Source organism: Homalodisca vitripennis, chromosome 7 (genome assembly GCF_021130785.1).
Source record: "Homalodisca vitripennis isolate AUS2020 chromosome 7, UT_GWSS_2.1, whole genome shotgun sequence".
In the NCBI taxonomy this organism is placed as follows: Eukaryota; Metazoa; Arthropoda; class Insecta; order Hemiptera; family Cicadellidae; genus Homalodisca; species Homalodisca vitripennis.
In genome coordinates, this window is record NC_060213.1 from 129969850 (window position 1) to 129985862 (window position 16013).

At 33.8% G+C, this 16013-nt stretch overlaps 1 protein-coding gene across 1 annotated transcript in view; it reads left to right on the top strand.

Moving 5' to 3' along the window:
- The first annotated feature begins 11485 nt into the window (after window positions 1-11485).
- LOC124366889 (mucin-2-like) overlaps window positions 11486-16013 on the top strand; it is a 35598-nt gene continuing 31070 nt past the window's right edge. The window contains exons 1-2 of the mRNA XM_046823487.1: window positions 11486-11583; window positions 15181-15292. The gene's annotated coding sequence lies outside the window, so the exon portion shown is untranslated. The remainder of the gene's footprint in view (window positions 11584-15180; window positions 15293-16013) is intronic.

Sequence of the window (16013 nt, forward strand, 5' to 3'; positions counted from 1 at the left end):
AAACATAGATTAAAAATGCAGCATATCAGATGTAGTAGGTTTCAATAGTTTCCAAAAGGTCGACAGATGGTTATCCATTCAACGTGATTTTTCATTTTTCAAATGTTTAGTAATTTTTTCGAATCCTCTCTACAGTAATAGGAGCGATAAATAACGGTTTCTCCGTTTAGATGAAATAATTTTTTAGTACCCTGGCGTCATCTTCCCTGCTAACTATTCTGTTAGTTCATGGCTCCATGACATTGACATATTCTCCCTTTGAAAATTTTGCAACACTGCATTACTTGGTTGAAGTATAATCTTTGCTATAGAAATGGTTGTAAAGCTTTAAATATTTGAACCATTTATCTCCAGTTCTCGGATGCTTTACTCAGTACGCACTCATAGAAACAGAACGTCCGTTACATTTGGATATCTCGTGTGAATAACTCAAGTTCCAATAATACCACTAACCTGTTCTAAGACCGCCCTGAGCAGTTTAATCTCCTGGAACGGTTGTTCTGCTAGCTCCCGTCTCCTGCGCCGTCCAGACACCACCCCCAGCTGGAGCAGAATGGGGTTGGAGGCGAACACAGCCGCCGCCCCCAGCAGTGCAACCCCTGCTAGAGGGATCAGCAAAGCTCTCAGTCCATCGTGTTGGGGGTAGTGATGAGGATGGTGTTCCACGTGGTGAGGATGATGTTCCACATGATGAGGATGATGTTCCACGTGGTTGAGATGATGATCCACGTGGTGAGGGTAGTAACTGGGCTCGTAGTTGTAGCTGTAGTGCTCTGGATGATCGTGGAGATCGTCTGTACATTGGTCACACATTTATTTCACTGATAAAATACACGTTTTGGTTGATAATACTATTAGAAATAATTAAAATTTACATGTAAACATTACAGAAGTACGCCATTCCACGTGTAGCGTAACAGTTCACTAAAGTTCCATGATACATTTCAAGTCTACAATTACATGTGTTACTATGTCATTTGTAAAAATGCTATATGATATGAAGTTTGTTTACAAATCTATTTATTCTGCGACTTTCTCGTTGCCACTATAGTTACCCATAGGCAATGTTCACTAACGCTCAGCCAAAATCCATTGAATGAAATACATCACCATTTAAATCGATGTTCTCTTTATCATACAGAAAAGAAAGTGCTACATCTCCCCGGTATACAAAATAGAAATTATGTCAGCCTCCTGAGTGATAGGCTTCAATTACGCTCAGCCAAATCCAACTGGGTGGACATGCTCCATTCTTGTCTACGTAGAAATTGAGTTTCATGCAAAAGTTTTACAGACTATAGATATAATCTTACGGATATCTCATGTTAGTATTAAAATGTCATATGATCGTTCTCAGTATGCTTCAAATTTATTTTCTCTGCTATTTCCTCGATGAAATTATAGTTAATAAATGTAAATAATGTGTTTACTAATGCTCAGCCAAATCCTATGGAGAAACATGCTCATCATCGAACTTGATGTTGCATCTATAGAAGATGACGTTTCATAGATCAGTTCGTTCTCGAGATGTGTGGATAGACAGACAGACAAAAATTACATCTTTTCCATCCCTTCAAGTGATAGGCTTCGTTAACGCTCAGCCAATAAATTTAATGTGGAGATTTTGTTAAGTACTGCCTAATAAATTATGATCTCGGAATTTTGGCTCGATTATTACAGCAATCAGGAGGTGATTGTTAGTTACGTGCGTTGACCAGATTTGTGATTATCCGTAACTAACTGTTTCTAAAAAATCAGGGAAATCCTTTTCCGGAGTTCAGTTGAAAACAATTTAAAGGAGTTGAAACAGAAATTTATGAAATAATATGGCAACTTATCAAGTCCATGGCAAACAGAGTCGAGAACAATTCTAGGTTGAGTTTGATCCTGATATTCTATCACAGCAGGAACAAGATTGGACTTTGCGCCTATGACGTATTCTGGAAATATGAGCACGTTAGCAATATTGATTGCTCTAGTGTATTTTATTACTGCCGTTATAATGAATAGAAAGTTTACATTAGTTTTTGTATTTATTTTAATGTTGTTCTAAGCCAGTAAGTTAATCGAATTGAATCATTTTAATTCCTTCATAGATTTCTGCTCTTGAACTTTTGAATGCGTAATAATTTTCAGTATTATAACTCCTCTCAAATTCGAGGATAAGTGCTTCATCGCATTCGAAATTAGTGCCTAAATTTGTATGGTGACTATGTTGAAAAATAGTATTTTAGTGTCACTTTCAAATGTATATAACACCAAATTTTTTGTGCTTTGTTTTTTGTTTTAATCAAAACGTAATTTACTTACTGGATAGCCCTCGTACTTTGTAAGATTCATTCGTAAATTTTAATTTCTTTTACAGTACCTTTTTAAACCATTGTGGTTATTTTGTTAAGCACTATACTAATGTAGAGCAAAATTTGTTTAATACCGTAAGTTATGTACTTTATTGTAAAACAATTCCAACATACAGTTTGGATTTTGCTTTCTAATAATAGACTGTCCAAATTTTAAATTCGTCCTCAGTATAAATATTCTAAACGTAGAAAGGAGAGATATATAGCTTCCGGTACTAGTGGATCGTCGACTATACTTACGGCAAGACCTTATTAAACATTTGCCTTGATATAGCGTTCTGGTAATAGCGTCGCCGACATCGTTGACTTTTTTGTGGACAGTATACCAGTGCTCAAGAGGAAGATCGCCGATCTGCATGAGTTATCTGCCTAGGAGTTGCACAATGAGGGAAGACATTCGTTCTTACACTTTATCTGTACGTCTCTCATTGCTGTTATTTATATGTTTGTGTCTTGTTAATTCTTGTCTAATCTTGTTTATTCTCATTGTTTCGTGCTAATTTATTGCTGTTGTTGTTCGTTGTTTTCCATAGTTCAAATCACGGTACACTAATAATTAATTACGTTATTGTCATTCATAGTTTATATCCGTTTCGTCACTTAAATAGTTTATTAATCGTTATTGCTCTATTTGTCACTGTGGTTGTTTACTTTCATTGTTTAATATTATGTTCAAAACTGTAAAAATGGAGATGTCCGTTGAAATGTAAAATAAATAAAATAAATAAATAAATAAATAAAAAATAGCATCATTGAAGTTTATGTTATTTTAGACAATATTCTAAAAATTAACTTACAAATATCTTAGTATAATACAGTATAATACTGTACAGTGCATTACAATAAATAAATCCAATTAATATTGTTTTAATTCAATAAACTTTCAATCAATTATCGTAAAACATAAGTAAAGTGACAAATTATCATGTTTTAAATTTTGTTTACGTAATAAATCCATAAAATATATTATTACAATACAAACAAATTTTATAAACGTACCAATATGTTACAATTCATTGATATAATTTCACTATGGTTAAATATACATCTTCTCATATGATCTTATGATAAAAAAATGAATACGATTTAAGAGGTGTGTTTGTGATTAGCTATATTAGCTTAGTTGCATATTGTATAGATTTAGTTAATTTTACTGTTATGGCCGTATATCTAGATCTGACTATGTTCCATACAACATTGGTGTCTACGAACAATGAAATATGATTGATTGATCATTCAAAACTTTAGACAATGAAAACAACAAATTTAATCAACTTATATGTACTTTTTATCCCATGACATCGTATACAGCGGCACTTTGAGCTGCACTGGACCACTAATAGTTCTGTAATAACAGTCATGATTCATATTTAATAGACAAATTAAAATAATTTTGTGTCAATAATAAGCACCAACATGCTTTCCTTATTTTTATAATATGTTATCAGCAGCCTTTTTTAATTTAACATAACCCTTTATACTTCACAAACGATGCGGCGACAGCTTTAAACCACTCAAGCCTCAAATAATATTTACACCTTTTATTTAATTTTTATTACAATTATTTAAACCGATTAAGGAAAAGGAAAATAAGAATTTTTCCATTTTTAGAAATCAAATAATTGAGAATTATTATCATATAAAGAGAATTAATTTAAGATAGTACACTAATATGTATTAGTGTAGGTGTGAATTAATGTTTAGGGAACATTAAGTTCCACCCTGAAACATTTATTACGTTATAATTCAAACATGGCTTTGTTAACATATGAGAGCCCGAACCGGGATTGGAACCTGAGACCCTAGGGTGGGAAGCTGAAAAACAAACAATATGAGCTAATCATAGGTCATAATCTATCAGACACCGAGTTACAGTAGGAATATGTTGTACAGGAAAAGAAATTATACGTTTTACATATTAATAAATTGCAATATGTTCAGGATATATCTTTGTGTGATATGAAACCTTTACTGGAATAAGTTAAAACTACATAGTTTATTGTACTTCGACTTGTTTTTACTTGTGTTATCGAAGTTATCTTATTATAACTAGAAACTATTGCAGTAAACGCTTCCTAATTCTTACATATGCCTACTCTGATTTTGGTAATTAATTCGAAAAGTAGACATATAAAACTCGTTACATCCGTACAATAGTAGGCTACTTATAACAATAACCTACTTTATTGGTTTTATCATAACCTACCTTATCTAATTTTAATGTTGAGTTTAGCTCCAGATCACATTCCTCTTAGTGGAACATCTTAAATGTGATGCTGTGGCAGAGTTTGGTATTTGGAGTAATGTTCGTCTGAAGAGTTAAAAAAAGGGCTGTGACGAAGAAGCTCAAAACATCTTCTGCCAGAAGTCAAGACGCTCCACTAAGAGGAAGTTGAACTGGAGCTAAACTCAACATTCACATTGAATCAACCCTACCCACTATGGCTACTATTATAGATCTACCTGCAAAATATCCTGGGTAAACAGCTGATCGTTGGTTGGACTCCTGAGAAACTATTGGATCATCCGTAGCCTTTTTTTCATCAGCTGATTTCCCGACGGCCCCAGCTGTTCCGTTGCCGCTCACCAGTATGGCAACTGTCATTGCCAAGTCCCAGCAGCAGAACCCGAGGAACCACAACACCCGCATGGTAGAGATGAACTAGCTGCGGTAGCCAGGGTGTCGTAGGTGGAAAGCCTGCTCCATAGACCATGGAATATCATGTGACAATGCCCATTGTCTGGAGTACTCCGAGTTTGGTAATTGGTGTTATGCGACTTCTTCGTTTTAGGATGAATTGTCGTGTCTTAAAACTGGTACAACTTTCACTAATTTCATATACACCTTCCCCAAAACTAAAATATGATTTTTTTTTTTTTTATTTGGAGTAGATTTATCAATTTAGATTACGCAATTTAACTTTGTACTGTTATGAATACAAATTAATTTAATCAAAATCCAATTCGCTTTCTGTGTCCTTCATTTGTACCGTAAAAATAAAAATTTCTGCAGGTTTTATTAAAAATTTTGATCTTTCTTGATGAAATAACAAAATTATTGTTGCCCAAAGATGACAAAATGTGTTTTTCACTCCATTCTTTGCATTTGATACGGGTTTTCTTTAAAAACTACTTAGCTTACAGTTTTGGGACCTGTTTCATGCAATTTATCAGATCAAAAAATGTCAGCAACGATTGAATTCGCTCCTTAATCTACCTTACCAGAATTTCAGGATTTTACCTCGTTTTACGTGGTGAGCTGAAATCCGAACGAAATCTTTCGCTAGTCGTAACTCGCTAACAAAACATTTCCGGACCCATGCTTATATAAACTTTTTTCATTATTTTAAATGTAGAATTAGTTCTCACAATTTCTGCATACCTTCGTGAACCACCCTTAATAAAGCATTAACACACTTGCTTGGACAGCTCCTCTTGAAATCTACATCACGAACTAAATGCATATCGTAAACCATTCTTTTTTATTTGTCATAATACGAGACATGTCATTGCAAGCCAGGCCGTTCGGCTTTATTATTTATTAATAATATCAATAAATCCCAATTAATAATTTATCTTAAGAAACTAATCTTCTATGCCCATGCGGAGGTTAAACAGCAATCTATCAGTCCCAAGAGCATTAACAAGTTTATTTGCCACAAACCAGGCTTGTATTATGTTCCGTACCATAATTAAAATATTCGTGTAAGCACAAGAATGCTAGTTACTAGTTTAAATTTACTGTTAGCCTACTATCGAGTAACAGATTGTTGTCCAGCGATAAAATGTAACTTTCAGTGTGAAAGTCTTGTGCAGCATCAGCGGTCTATCAGACATAGCATCAGCTTCTTAGCCTTACATTTTGTGCTTATCCACTTTTTAAATTAAAATTCAGAATATTAGAAATATTAGATGATTTTTTTATTTAGAGAGAAATATAGTAACTATGGACCACGATACTGCCCAAGACAGTGTTGCCTCATCAGTTAAATGAACAAGAGCTTACCGCGCTTGCATAACAAAACTAAATTCACAAAACTTGCTTAGTAAAATCTGTGTTACAAATTAAACATTTAATTTTTTTTCCAAAACTATCCAACCAAGATATGACTTTAAGATCCCTTTGTTTGAAGTTTGTTTTTGTCGATGGAAAGATTGGGAAGGAAAGAGGATTCATCCGGATACGAGTATTTGCCATTGTTCAGTGAAACAAAAATCAGTAACACTACGTTTCAAGATCTGCAATCTGATCTCTTCAGCAGGTAAATAACTAATCTAAGACATAATTACCTAAGATATAATTAACATAATTCATAACTGAAATAATTATTTTAACCTAGTTTGTAATTATGTCTTAGATTAGTTATTTATCTGGAGAGGAGATCATATTGCAGATCTCGAAACGTAGTGTCTAAGAGCTTCATATAGAGACAAATGTCGAATTTTTCGAACCGACCCGTCAAGAATAAAAGTTAATATGATATTTAATAAAAACTTTTTCTTGTAACTCTAAAATTGCACGCCCAATAACAGCACACTGTGACTATTTTGTGTAAAAATTAGGCCTTAATCGGATCACAAGTATCCCAGTTATGAATTTTCAAAGTTGCATGCATTTTTATTGAAACGCTCTAAAATCGGTAGGTAGCCTACCTTTTTCGTTGCTATCCTTATAAAAACTGGAAGTAAATAATTTGCTTTAATTTTTTTGGTACTTTGGGATTATACCGACCACACCAGTATGAAGAACACAAAAATAGAAATTTATAGAAACAAACATGATAGAACGAAAAAACAACTCTTCAATTACAAAATTACAAACTTACAAGCATTTCCAGGTATTGTGATCGGTATTGTTGTCGCTGTTATCTTATCTTTCTCGAGAATCCTGATTACGGCAGGCCGCGCGGCATCACGTGATTTGCACGGTACATCATTGCCTTTCCATTACAATTCAATTTATATTTCTGATTAGCCCCTCTAGAATTTGATATTTTACTGATAGGTACTATCTCGAGGGATGTTTTTCTTTCGTCGACATCAGCGCGGGGCAGCACCGAAGTTTTGAGTGTTTTTTTAATAAAAAGTTTAGTTTGGTAAATGTTTGTTTTTGTTGAATTTTTGTGTTTGGAGAAATGTAGAGGTAAAACACGGAAGTACAACAAAGCGATGCACCAGCTGAACGGGCGGCGAGACTGCAATCACGTTATCTACTAGACGCTCGACTTTGACCTCTGTCTGAGGATGGGGAGGTGTTTGCGATAAGACAATTCCTGTTTTATATTGACGAAATATTGTTCTACGCTAATCTAGTAATCAGTAGAAACGAAATGTGAAATAACGATTCATGTCTGGGTGTGGTCGGTATAATCCCAAAGTACCATTTTTTTAAATAATCATTTCTTGTCACCGACGTTTATCATTGACTTCCATTATATTTTCTTTTCTTTTGATATACGAGGCAAACTATATACATTAATATAATTCCACGTGTTAAAATATCATTTGATTCAACTCAGCTTATTCACAAATGTATTTTTATTCTGTTATTTTCTCGTTGCCAGTATGGTTACTCATAGTACAAAGAATTTAGAAATATTTGCTAACGCTCATTCAAATCCCATGGAATGACATGTACCATCATCAGTTTGATTTCAAGATCTCGTGTGGGCAAACAGACAAACAGACAAAAATTAAATTTTTTCCAGCCCGACGAGTGATAAGCTCGCTAACGCTCAGCCAATTATGTTCTAACATTTAAGGGCGCGCTCAAGTAGAAAATAAGTCTCAAGAGGATAACCACATAAACGTTCCTTACCAATCAGGTGATGTACGACCTTTTATATGGTCAACTTAAACTAACGGTCCACTCCTCTATACATCCCTTGGTCAGATTTTCTGAATTGTTTTTATATTGTATAAAACTTATATTAACATTTACGTTTTATTAATTGTATTTAAGCGTGATTTTTACTGTATAACAATTAGTTTTTGTTAGAATTAAAAATTATACAAAGATAAACTTTTATTTGGTGGTATCGAAAGGCCTTACAAAATAAAAGGTCTTTAACAAGTGTTTTCACTCTAACCTGTGCTCACATTTTAATTTTTTTCCAAATATTATTCAAATTTGATGCCGGTGTAATCATTGTTTTTATCTCGATATTGTTGATATCGAAACTATTTTGTATGTTTGCCAATATATTTGACCAATTAACTACTAGTAAATTCTGTTATCCTGAATAATATCATGGAGAAACGAATTAAAACTCGATTGCAGCACTTAAATTAAACTCCTTTGATTAAAATAAAGTGCATTCATATTCCTGTTCAGATACCTGTATTTAAAGACTTCATAATAAGCCGTTGTTAAATAATTATAACATTTTCAATGTGTTCCTTTTGTTTAGTAATAAAAACAACAATATCATATATATGTATAGGCTACAATTAATACGAATGTTCTCTCATTAGGTACAATATAATAATATATTTTTCAATTTAAAGGCAGTGCGGCGGTCGAGTGACCGTCACTTCTGTCGGTCAGTCGACCGATATATATATATATATATATATATATATATATATATATATATATATATATATATATATATATATATTGAACACAGTACGTTTCTTAATTATTAAATGGTTACTTTTTTATTAAAAAATAATATGAGACACCAAATTCTTAACATAAAAGGTTTTATATTTTCTATAAATTTAATAAATATTTTTTTAATATTTTTTACATTATTCATATATTATAATGATCACTGACTTCTAAATATTAAAGTAATAAATATTTATACATTTTCATTATTATCGTTTATATTACGTTCTATAATTTGGTCAGTATAATTGTTATTACAATCTTGTATTTCTGACATAATTACTTCATTTTCATTGTCATTACGTTATAAAAATGAAATTATGGATTTATACGATAACTATGACGTATGACATAAACATTCTGGAATAAAATGTTCTAGGCCGGCCGGGCAATTTCCTTACGTCTACACTTCCTGTGTCTTTGAACTGCCTATACCAACGACTAATAGGTTTATTAGTAGGTGGATTTTGTCCATAAGTTTTGCGAAAACATCGTTGCACAAGAGTCATGACTTCAAATCAGCAAACCACAAAACACACTGAGCTTTTTGCTGCACATTCGCCATGACTCTACATTTGAGACTACATAAACATCTGAGACTACATGCGTACAAAATTCAATTATGCGGCATCACATTATGTCCGCAGACCGACCTAAACGTGTCGACTTTGCTGCTGAGATGCTATATCGCATTGACGATGATCCAAATTATCTCAACAGGATTTGTTTTAGTGATGAGGCAAGGCAACCCTTCACATTAATGGCAGTGTTAACCGACATAATGGTAGAATCTGGGGTTGTCAACAACCAAATGAAGTGGTGATTCACCCAAGGTAAACGTTTGGTGTGGTTTCATGCAGGATCGTGTTGTTGAAGACACAATCCGTGGAGCTAACTACTTGGGCATATTAGAACTCTATGTTTTTCCACAAATTGATGATGTTGAAAGGGAAAAAGGAATAACTTACTTTCTAACAAGATGGAGCACCGCCTCACTACAGTCTTATTGTGCGTGAAGTTCTCAACGGAAGATTCCCTAATCAGTGGATTGGTAGAGGTGTTCCTCTTGCGTGGCCGCCAAGGAGCCCTGACATAACTCTTTTAGACTTTTTCTTTTGGGGTTACATCTAACGGACCGAATCACCGAAACAATAACAACTGTGACTCCTAACATGATAAAGAAGACCTGGACGGAGGTTGATTATCGCTTTGACGTGTGTCGTGCCACAGGCGGAGTTTACATCAAAACATAGCCTACTAAATATGTAAATAAAACTGTATGATTTTTCTATCTTGTGGTGCAAAAATAATTAAATTATTTTTATTGCATTCGGAGTTATTAAAAATCTAAATTAAGGCCATCATTTTCGATGACCCTGCATGTTAACGTCAACTTTTGTTAGTTCAGACCAGATGTTTATAAAACGGTTTGTTTGTGTTTCGTTAAAAATGTCATTCACTATGAAAGCATGAGGAAAACATAAACATTCGTGACGTTCCGTGACGCAATACGAAAGTTTTTCCCCGTGCAAAACATACATCCATAGCCCACCAAAAGAGGTCACTTTAACAAGGAGCGACAGTAACCTCTCACTAGCAAGCCTGGATAGCTACTGGCTTCAAAATGACCGCCAAAGTCCCGGCTCTAGAGGCTACACAGCGAACATGTGATGTGTGACGTGCCGTGACGCGAAATGAAAGTTTTCCCTCGTGCAAAACATACATCTATACCCCGCCAAAATAAATATTTACTTCAAAAAATATATAATTAAAAATTCTTCCTAAAAGTTATATAATTGTGACTGTCTGCTCTATGAGCTCCTCTTCACACGCTCTTTGTGGAAATGCATTATTCTTTCAAATAGGATATAGGTACGGTATGCAACTATTGTCCATGCTGTTCATTTTTTAATATGAATATACATAGTTGTATTGTTTGCTTTCACCTCAATAACTATATTATCAGAACATGTAACTCATTCCATATTTGACATTTCCTCTATTCCAATTATCTGTTTTTGATATATATGAAGCTCCAGCCCGAATCTACACCGTTGCTTAGGATCAGGTAAAATTATTGGTTTGCGAAGGAAAAGTTCCGTACTGAGGTCGGTACTCGATACGGGATAAGCTGAGACGCTTATTACTTTACTACTAACTAGAGTATGTTTCTACAAAGTGAATAAAAAATTAGGACTCTCCTTTATTTTTTTCTAAAGTTTATATAAGGAGGAGGTATGGGTTACAATGTCGAAAAGAAGTTTCATTTGATTTTTGTGAAAAAATTGTTGTGTCCCCAAGAATGCGGGATTTTTGAGGCAACTCAAAAACTTCAAATTTTATGTAAACCCCTCTTAGGTGATCACCCCTTCTGAAGAGCACAAACTAACTTGAATATTAGTGATAACCAGAGATCGCTATCTCTTTCCCATGCACTTATAAAAGAATGAAGTCAATCAGCTGTTTCAGCGCTAGTGTCGATGTGCCGGACAACTAAACTCCCTAATCAGCTGTGCGAATGTAGTAGAAAGAAAGTAGAATGTGATTTGACAGTGTTAATAATAATATAGCAGCTAAGTTGATAGCTTATCAAGGAATATTTACTATCTGGTAAGTGTTTTAGGGCTGGAAAGTAAAACTATTGACTGTTGTTACAAATGCTCTAACACAATGAATAGAATTGTAAAAATGAAAACTAAGTAAGAAAACTTTCGTATCTAAATGAATAGTAAATTATTACATTCTTGAAACTATTTGTTTACTTTGTTAAATAATTTAACTTTTTGCAAACCCTGTTATATTTTAACATTATTGCAGGGATTCATTTATTTAATGATGACTGGTTGATCTTATTAAAATAGTTCGTAAATGTGAAATTATCGGCTGGAGTGACAAAAGACGAGTGTTGAGTTATTTGCTTACTGCTATCGTCCAACTGAACAAAATAATATATAATTTCAAGGGGTGGAAATGTAAAGTAACGAACTTGCTAAACATTAAAAGTGTAACTATTTCAGCATGGAGAAATATGTCTTTGTTTTACATTTGTGCCATGAGTGAGTTATCCTCGTATTGGTTGCTGCTGTCCAGCCGTTGTTCTATCTTTGGATACTTTTAGTACTTTGTAAAGTAACAATAGTGTTGTTCGAAAACGTTTTTGGTAATTCGAACTTGTTAACTTTTTGAGAAAAAAGTTCCTCAAGTGCACACAAGTCCCTTCGGGCCATCAGCACAGGCTACAGGCTACGGAAGCACTGTCGGTCTTACCTCCAAGCTGATGGCGACAAACAAAAAACATTCCTCTTCAAGCAGTGAAGGCTATTGTGTCATTCCACGTGAAATCACATAATATTATAATTAAGAGTATTATAATGCATCTTTGATTTGCATGAAACTTTGCACATTTGTTTATATGTATGCCCTAAGAAGACTTGTAAAGTTTTATTATTCTAGGATTTATACTTTTTTATAGAATTTTTAAAATATTAATATTACAATAACTTGTTTCTACAGAATCGCTTGCAGAACGTGAGTAATTTATACAAAAGCTATCAAGTATTAATACAGATTTTGATCTGAAAGTCTTTCCCTATTTTAATATAAGTATGCAGTTTACAAAATTGGGTACTTTGGGATTATACCGACCACACCCAGACATGAATCGTTATTTAACATTTTGCTTCTACTGATTACTAGATTAGCGTAGAAGACTATTTCGTCAGTATAAAACAGGAATTGTCTTATCGCAAACCCCTCCCCATCCTCAGACAGAGGTCAAAGTCGAGCGTCTAGTAGATAACGTGATTGCAGAGCCTCGCCCGTTCAGCTGGTGCATCGCTTTGTTGTACTTTCGTGTTTTACCTCTATATTTCTCCAAACACAAAAATTTAACAAAAACAAACATTTACCAAACTAAACTCTTTATTAAAAAAACACTCAAAACTTGTTTTTATTCTTGATCACATTCCGCCACCCAAAATGCGAGTGCCTCCGGCCATCAGCGCGGGCTTCGACAGCACCTTCGGTGCTGCCCCGCGCTGATGTCGACGAAAGAAAAACATCCCTCGAGATAGTACCTATCAGTAAAATATCAAATTCTAGAGGGGCTAATCAGAAATATAAATTGAATTGAAATGGAAAGGCAATTATGTACCGTGCAAATCACGTGATGCCGCGCGGCCTGCCGTAATCAGGATTCTCGAGAAAGATAAGATAACAGCGACAACAATACCGATCACAATACCTGGAAATGCTTGTAAGTTTGTAATTTTGTAATTGAAGAGTTGTTTTTTCGTTCTATCATGTTTGTTTCTATAAATTTCTATTTTTGTGTTCTTCATACTGGTGTGTGGTCGGTATAATCCCAAAGTACCCAAAATTGTATTCATTTAAGTTGCCTAAGTTTACAAGAAAGTATAAAACTCATATTGCATGACATTATTATGATTTCCGATACTAAAACAAGGGTTTATAAAACACTTGTAACTTCTTTCTTCAAATAGCTGGGAAGCTTGTCAATGTGTCAAAATATAAAACCTAAGAGTATATGTGCTTTTTATAGGTATAAAAATAAAATGGCTTTTTTGGTGTTGGTCAATGTGCAGGGTACAGGGATGGTTGTTGGTGCTGTACTAAGCTGTTCTGACCACAGATCACTTAGATAAGCTATCGGGAGTAGACAACGCTGAAAATCATAGAAACAACAAGCATAGTACACAAATATAACTACAAATTTTCATCTCCACTTTAATTATTTAAAACACTTAGATATTTGTTATTTCAACATCCTAAAACCATATATAATATTGTTAAGGAGAACAAGCAGATTACGTTAATAATGTTGAAATGGTAATTCTGAGCAATTACTTGGTCAACCCCAAAACATTTTCATATTTTACTACGATAATCTAGATATGTATGTAAAATTTAAAAAAAAAAACATAATTTAGGCCCCGGAAAGTTAAAATATCCTATATACAAATAGAAATTACCTCAGTAATCGCCGGGTTCAACTTCCTCATCCGAGTCAGTGGCAACTGGATCAGTGTTCTGTTGCCATGGTTCCCCGTTGTAAACTTCACCGATAGCCCGAAACAAATAGTGTAGTCTTTTTTGGTAATCGTTATGTTTCCGTTTGATCTTCACTCGAAACCGTGAAACTAAGTAACGTGTTCTCACATCCGTCACATAAAAAAGGATTATCGGTGGAACCACTAGCCATAACGGTACTGTCACAACTGGCCTTCCGCGCGTCTCCCACAAGCCACTGTTATCGCATGGATTTTGAACCTTCTTATCGCTCGGCAACCTGTAGGACGGCCTTGCGGGGCTTGAATTATATATTTCTTGCTTTCTGAGAACATCCTTATGACCGTAGTAAAATATGAAAAAGTTTGGGGTGGACCAAGTAATTGCTCAGAATTACCATTGAAATATTGATAATAAAGCCTCAAAAAGTGAGTTATTTTATTATGGGTATGCTTAAAGCAGGTTGGATATAATTTATACAATACACTCTAATATGTTTTTTATTTGACTTAAATTAAAAGCTTAACAAAATTTAATAATACTCAACATAATATTAAATCAACTTTTTTCAGTATTTATTATATAGGCTATTTATAAATATTAAGGCAAGGCACTAGATGATCTTTTCATAGTTTGGTAAAAGTTACACAAATCTTTAGATTGGCTGGTTTGTCCAATACATTGGGCCAATAAACCAGATGATCCTTCGAATTGAGATTTAATGAACTTATAAAAGTATTGACGACATCATCAAATTCAAAATATGGCTACCAAGAAATTTTACACAAATGCAAAAAATTCAACTGTTGTCAACTTTAAAACATTTTGAAATTTACCAAAGTACCCAAATTAATTCTGATATATTATCAAATGACAAAGATATTTTAACAACAAATTTATTATCTGACAAACTTTTAAACTATATAAATTGATCGCCTATAAAAATTCAATAAAAAAAATTTAGCCACCAAGGTTGTTAAAACATATGTCACTTTGGTTTCATTATTTATTTACCTCAACCTACAAGTACCTGAAGATGGATTCTTCGAATCCGAAATTGTATATAAGTAAAAAAACTACAAAAGTGTTCAAAGGTGTTCTTCTTATTTATAATAAACACTTTTCGAGGCTACAATTGTAATAAATAGTATTATTTACCTTTGTAAATTTGTGTTTCAGAATAATGGAACAGATGGTGGAAGACCTAGAAGTAGATACAAATGTTATGATTTTCCGAGTCAAGCTCTTTCTTGCCAGAACTGAGTTAAATGAGGCTATGTCTCGGACCCAGGTAGGGACTCACCTGTTTTACCATTGGAACTATGTTACTGTACTTTAATCAAGACATTGATAAAAAGTTTAAGCTTCCACTGTGTTTTATTGATTGCATTTAACATAGTATAAAATTCATGTAGCTATTTACAATTTTTATAGCTGAAATATAATAAAATCATGCGTAATATTTGAAATTTTTATCCTTTGAAGGCTCTTACCTGTTGTTTAAATTAAGGAAATGTTAATATGAATTAACTCTTTGCATGCGGCTAATGAATTTAATAATTTTACTTTAACGCCAAGACAAGTAAATAATATGTTTTTCTTTAAGTTCGAAGCTAAGTTTTATTATAACTAAGCCTAAATTCAAACCCATGGTACAATGTAATGAAATAGAGGTACTTTGGGATTATACCGACCACACCCAGACATGAATCGTTATTTGACATTTTGCTTCTACTAATTACTAGATTAGCGTAGAACAATATTTCGTCAATATAAAACAGGAATTGTCTTATCGCAAACCCCTCCCCATCCTCAGACAGAGGTCAAAGTCGAGCGGTCTAGTAGATAACGTGACTGCAGAGTCTCGACGCTCGTTCAGCTGGTATGCCGCGACCCGGAAACCGGTGCTAATACTCAACAGGTTGAGTGAATGTGGGGTTCAGCTAAATGGCGTAATAAAAAACAAAAAGGAACAGCACAACACCATCTTGACTTATACCTAGCTGAATACA